We start from the raw sequence: 6,076 nt of genomic DNA, 5'->3' as shown, positions 1-6,076 counted from the left end.
GAGCACTGGTCCAAGTACAGATCCCTGGGGTACTCCACTGGTAACATGTCCCTCCATAGAATGCACTCCATTTACGACAACTGTCTGTTTCCTATCCTGCAACCAGGTTCTTATCCATTTAATTGTTTTATAATCCAATCCCACACTTTCAAGTTTATTTAGCAGCCTGCGATGTGGGACAGTGTCAAATGCCTTACTAAAGTCTAGATATGCCACATCTACAGCCCCCCCTTCATCTAGTATTTTGGTCACGGAGTCAAAAAAGTCAATGAGACTTGTTTGGCATGATCTCCCTGCAGTAAAACCATGCTGTTTTGGATCCTGTAAGTTGTTTAATTTAAGATATTCCACTATTCTTTCTTTTAATAGTGTTTCCATTATTTTCTCTACTACTGATGTAAGGCTCACTGGTCTGTAGTTACTTGCTTCTTCTTTGCTTCCGCTTTTGTGCAGTGGAACTACATTTGCTTTTCTCCAGTCCTCTGGAACTGCACCTGTATCTAGTGACTGGTTGAATAAATCTGTTAATGGCGCTACCAACACATCTTTTAGTTCTTTTAGTATCCTTGGATGCACTCCGTCTGGCCCCATTGATTTATCCACTTTCAGTCTTGAAAGTTCTGTTAGGACTTTCTCCCTAGTAAATGTACCTCCATCTACCTTATTTTTATAAATGTCCTTGCAACTTAACTGTGGTCCCTTCCCTTCTCCTTCTATAGTGAATACAGAGCAAAAGTAATTATTTAGCTGATCTGCAATTGCCTTGTCTCCCTCCACCAAATTCTCAGTGTCTGTCCGCAGTCTTATTATTCCTCCATTTGATTTTCTCCTTTCATTTATATACTTAAAAAAAGTTTTGTTTCCTTTATCTACCGACTGAGCCATTTTCTCCTCAGCTTGTGCCTTGGCACGCCTGATCACTTTCTTAGCCTCTTTGCGTCTGGCAAGACATACTTCTTTGTCATTATTATTTTGAGTCTGCTTGTATGTCCTAAAGGCCATCTTTTTTGCTTTTACACTAGTTGATACCTCTTTTGTAAACCACACTGGCTTCCTTTTCCTGGTACTTTTCTTAACCCTTTTGATACAAAGGTCCGTTGCCTTTAGTATTGCACTTTTTAATTTTCTCCACCTCTCCTGCACTCCTTTCAAGTTCGTCCAATCCGCTAATGAGTCGCTTAAACATCTCCCCATTTTTGCAAAGTCAGCCTTCCTAAAATCCAACACCTTAGTTTTTGAGTGACTGGAGTTGGACCCTGACTTGATACTAAACCATACTGCTTGATGATCACTGGATCCCAGGTTCTCACCCACATATATGTCTGATATCCTGTCACCATTTGTGAGTATTAAATCTAATATTGAGTCTTTGCGAGTAGGCTCCCTCACCAATTGCTTGAGAGAGGCTCCCTGTAGGGAATTTAGAAATTTGCCACTTGTAGATGATCTTGCAAAAGACTCCTCCCAATTCACATCAGGTAGATTAAAGTCTCCCATGATTATGACTTCTCCCTTTAAAGCCATTTTAGTGACATCAAGCAATAGGCTCCTGTCCAAATCCTGCCCCTGGCCTGGTGGCCTATAGATGACCCCAGTACGAATAATGTCCTTCTCCCCCATTTCTATGGTCACCCAAAGGGCCTCAGTTTTTTCTTCAATATTTTGTATTAAAGTAGCATTTATGTTTTTCTTTACATACATTGCTACCCCTCCTCCGATTCTTCCCATTCTGTCCTTCCTAAATAAATTGTATCCTGGTATAGCTACGTCCCAGCCATGGTTCTCATTCCACCATGTCTCTGTGATAGCCACAATGTCTAGGTCATCCCTTGTCATTATTGCTATTAGATCAGGAATTTTGTCTCCTAGGCTTCTAGCATTTGCACACATAGTTTTAAACATTTTGCCTGTGCATCTGTTATTCCTAGCCATGTTCATACAGTACAAAAATTGAAATCTAAAGTTGAAATTACCTGTTTGATGATGTTGTTCAATGTCTGTTTTTATTTTTTTACTGTTCAGAAAAGCTGCAGGTCACTAATTCTAAGAATATAGTGAGTCTGTTCAGGTCAGGCTACACCTGAACACTAATGGCCAAATGGTCAAAGGAGATAATTTGCACTGTGTTTGAGTAGACATCAGGCAGAATGCAACACTAAACTATGCTTCACTGAACAACTTCACCAAACAAGTAATAACAATTACAAACAATTCATTAAATCAGAACTTTTCAAATCATACAAGAGTTTGCATAACACAGAAATAAAGAGAGCATATTGGAGATGAATTACATACTCTTGAGGTATCAATGCAGTCCATGTGTGTTTTTGTTGATTTGTAGTAGTTTGCCTTCAGTTTTCCTGTAACGCAGGTATAACGCTTGTAGTTATGACTCTGTTTTCCCACTTTAAAACGGTCCACTTCAATACAGGGCCACAGCTAAACTATGGCCACAGCCTATCCGGCCACAGCCGTATGCAATGAGAACTAATATACTCTAACAATGCCTTCTTCCCAATTTCCAATAATTGGAAGAATCTACACCCTCAGTCCCCACCCCCTGCTATACAGAGCAATAAAAGTGGCTTACAAAAACAGTTCTGGCATTCCAGGATACTATATCTCTTTTAGAATAAAAAATACATGCCTCACTACACACAGGCAAGGTACTGTTGTTATTTACACAGATCAGATATTTGGTTGAATTTACCTATAAGACAATCCCACACACAAGGGATGCAATGTTCTGCAGTGAAGACACTTGCTTGCAAATGTACCCAATAGAGTTCAAAAGCATGTGGATGTTACAGCAGAGAGAGATAGTCTGCACGTATGCCTGTGACAAAGTTGAATTTACCTATAAGACAATCCCACACACAAGGGATGCAATGTTCTGCAGTGAAGACACTTGCTTGCAAATGTACCCAATAGAGTTCAAAAGCATGTGGATGTTACAGCAGAGAGAGATAGTCTGCACGTATACCTGTGACAAAGTTGAATTTACCTATAAGACAATCCCACACACAAGGGATGCAATGTTCTGCAGTGAAGACACTGGCAACATTATGAGTATGCCACATAATTGCCGCTTACCTACATACTTGATGCCAGGTGTTATATGCCCGTTGCCAGAAGTGAGGAGGATACATGCTGGTTGCCATGGGGGATTTCATGCTCGTTGCCAGGGGGAGTTACATGCTCGTTGCCTAGGAGTGTTACTTGCTCATTACACAGGGTGCGCACTGTGCTCCAGCAAAACAATGCCAAGGGATTGCCCCTTTTAAAAAACGTTTGAATTTGAACATTCCGCCTCATATCTGTATTGTGCAAGGAATGATTAGAATTCCATTGCTTGTTTGAGTGGTAGAAATTCAATAATGTCGTGAAATCTCAGCTCAAGTCTAAGAAGCCTTAATGGGGCATGTAAAACCATAAGGTGTTTTTTTTGCCTATGGAATATATATATGTATAGAGAGAGAGAGAGAGAGAAAGGGGTACTTGTCCTTCTCCTAAAACACAGTCCTGAGTGACAGGTGGCTGCTGATTGTTCTCCTTATAGGACGTTGTTGTATTGTCTCAAGGTGTAAGATACTTAGAAATAGTGTAATAGGTAAGTGACTTCACTGTGGATAGTGCTTAATATGCGTACCATGTGATTTAAATAATTGTGCCCATCAAAAATATTTAGTGACCCTTTTTAGGACCTCATTGGTTACCAGGATTGCTGGTTAATCGTAGACCCAATTTAGGGTAACGGTGGTGTGGGGTGCGGTGCTCCTGGACTGGATGGGCTGGGTGGCTTTAGTGCGGCATGCCCTTACATTCTATTAACACTTTTCCCTCACTAACACTATCTCTATCCTATTTTAATTGCATTCATTTATCTCTCTCTTTTTATATAGCTTCGGCTTCCTATCACTAATTATTAACACTTAGTATATCACTGGCATGCCGCGCTGGGCTTCCCAGCTTATGATGGTTTTTTGGGGTGCCGCACCCTGCACCTAGATATAGCGCTAGGGACCCCCAATATACAGAGAAGCCTTGACGCGGCTTGGGGGCATAGCATACACCTGCGCAGGTATATGTAACCAATATCTCTGAATTCTATTATCATGTAGTGTTCTAGATTGGTTACTAGCATTGCTCAGTGTGTTGAGGGAAAAAAATGTCTTGTTTTACTTACCCAGTATTTAACCCCTCCCTCATGCACTTGGGAAATGCTACTGAACTAATTGAGCATCTACCACTATCTGTATGTAGGTTACCAGGATCTCCCTGGATGGTCTCCAAACGGTATCCAGGGCCGGAGCTACCACTAGGCAGCTTTAGGCAGCTGCCTAGGGCGCTGGCCACTAGAGGGCGCCCCAGTACCATGATCATGTAAATTAAGTATTTTACTGGTCTTCGTGCGTTGTAGGGGTGTCTGACACTTCCCCCAGCACATTTTGCACATTGGAATGCTGTTACCCAGGCCTGGGAGCAGGTACTGCATTCTGTGGGTGATTGCTGGGCTCAGCTTCCAGCAGCAGCCGGCAGTTATGAGGCTTGTGTCCCTGCTCTTCTGCTTCCTGCTGCTGCTGCTCTTCACAGAGATCGTCTGGTAGCTCCGCCCCCTCCAGCACAAGATCCGATCCTGCCAGCAGCCAGATCATCCAGACATACAGCAAAGGTGACTGGCACATACTTTATGTATTTGAGGGAGGGGAGGTGCAGGGATGGTTTTACATGTGAGTTGGGGGAAGTGCAGGGCTGGGGACATGTGTGTTGCAGCTCTGGGAACATGTGATTTGGGGGAGGTGCAGGGCTGGGAGACATGTGAGTTGGGGGAGGTGCAGGGCTGGGGAACATGTGTGTTGGTTGAAGTGCAGGGCTGGGGGACTTGTGTGTTGCAGCTCTGGGGAACATGTGATTTGGGGGAGGTGCAGGGCTGGGAGACATGTGAGTTGGGGGAGGTGCAGGGCTGGGGAACATGTGTGTTGGTTGAAGTGCAGGGCTGGGGACATGTGTGTTGCAGCTCTGGGGAACATGTGATTTGGGGGAGGTGCAGGGCTGGGAGACATGTGAGTTGGGGGAGGTGCAGGGCTGGGGAACATGTGTGTTGGTTGAAGTGCAGGGCTGGGGGACATGTGTTTTGGGGAAGGTGCAGGGCTGGAGAACATGTGTGTTGGGTAAAGTGCAGGTCTGGGTGACATGTGTGTTGCAGTGCTGGGGAACGTGTTTTGGGGGAGGTGCAGGGCTGGGGAACATGTGTTTTGGGTGAGGTGCAGGGCTGGGGAACATCTGTGTTGGGTAAAGTGCAGGTCTGGGTGACGTATGTTGCAGGGCTGGGGAACGTGTTTTGGTGGAGGTGCAGGGCTGGGGAACATGTGTTTTGGGTGAGGTGCAGGGCTGGGGAACATGTGTGTTGGGTAAAGTGCAGGGCTGGGCGACATGTGTGTTGCAGGGCTGGGGAACGTGTTTTGGGGGAGGTGCAGGGCTGGGGAACATGTGTGTTGGGTAAAGTGCAGGGCTTGGGGACATGTGTGTTGGGTAAAGTGCAGGGCTGGGGGACATGTGTGTTGCAGGGCTGGGGATGGAACATGTGGTTTGGGGGAGGTGCAGGGCTGGGGAACATGTGTTAGGGATGAGGCTGGGTGCAGGGCCTGGTTACATGTGAGTAAGGGAAACAGCAGCGTGCAGGACAGGGGTACAGGTGTGTGAGGGATACTTTGAAGTACATTGCTGCGCACCGGGTTCCCGCACAGAAACATATATATATATAAACATATATATATATATATATATATATATATATATACTTTATTCCTAACGAAACTGGGTGGGGGGGGGGGGGGGGGGGGGGCGCATTATTAGAAGTTTTGCCTAGGGTGCCAAACTGCCTTGCACCGGCCCTGACGGTATCACTCCAGTGCATGTGCAGTGGTATATAATAAAAAGGAAAACTCCAATTCAAATTAAATGAGGAGCTTAATAAAGTGCATATAAAAATTACAAATAAAGTTTTCATGTATTAAAAGATATTGTGCTGGTGGTGAGGTAGAGGCCTCTCAGTGCGTTTCGTCATTAACGCCCC

This window comes from Crinia signifera, chromosome 6 (assembly GCF_055691185.1).
Source record: "Crinia signifera chromosome 6, ASM5569118v1, whole genome shotgun sequence".
NCBI classification, from domain to species: Eukaryota; Metazoa; Chordata; class Amphibia; order Anura; family Myobatrachidae; genus Crinia; species Crinia signifera.
The sequence above is the reverse complement of the archived record's forward strand: the minus strand, read 5'-3'. Positions refer to the sequence as shown.